Here is a 1002-nt window from a genome sequence, read left to right on the forward strand (position 1 = left end):
GACTTGGGCTGGATTTCTTCCTCTAACTGGTGGGTGTGCTTTCTGAACTCCAGGTTCTGCTTGCCAAGCTGAACTTCCTCTTTCATCTGCAGTGGAGTCTGTCCTTTCATTACCTTTCCATTCTAGTAGACACGTCTATTTCCAAATTCCAGCTGCTCCCAGTCTGCCCCGCTCAGCTGCAACTGGCCAGGTAGTACTAGATCATGCCCTGAAAGGTGGAAAAACTATGTAGCATCTACTTTGTTCTAGCTTCTATTTTGGTGTTCTGTATGGGTTTTGATTTGCTCTTTGATAGTCAGATGCCACTCACTGGTATATGCTACCTAATGCAGTGCCTAATGCAGAACTGCAACCCTGCAGGGATTCAGTATACGATATTAGGTTTAAGAGTCCCTTGACAGTCTCTTCTTAGGAATTAACTCTGACTTCTGTTCCAGTGTCATTTTGTTTAATCTTTGGCATGCTGTGATCCTCCAAATAAGCAGAATGTTTTCATGGGATTCTGGTTGTAGTCTCTCTTGCCTCTAGCCCATCAACCATATTCATGTTTCCCAAGAATAGAGTTTGATTATGCAAGACCTCCAGCATGTGGAAAATGACTTCCTAGAAACTACAGAATGAAGGTCTAAATTCCTGGGGGTGACATACAGGTCCCTTCAGAGAATGCCTGAATTTGTCTGTCCAAATTATTACTGACAGCTCCTTTATTAGTCCCTTGTGATAGAGATGATCTGAATTTTGGATTGTCCCTCCACACTCTCCATATTTCCCCACTTTCGTACCTCTGTCAATATTGTTTCAGCTCATCACTCTTCACTAAGAAAATCTTCTTCATCCTTGAAGATCCATTGCAAAAGCTCCAAAGATTTTCTTAATCTCTGCAACTAAAGATGATTTCATTCTCTTTGAAACTTGATAATTTTCTGTTGGATTTTTTTGGCCTTCTATCTTATAGTTGTTTGTGTACTTTTTATCATTTTTGTTTTATTTTAGATGAGGAGA

The sequence above is a fragment of the Muntiacus reevesi genome, chromosome 3 (assembly GCF_963930625.1).
Source record: "Muntiacus reevesi chromosome 3, mMunRee1.1, whole genome shotgun sequence".
Taxonomy (NCBI): domain Eukaryota; kingdom Metazoa; phylum Chordata; class Mammalia; order Artiodactyla; family Cervidae; genus Muntiacus; species Muntiacus reevesi.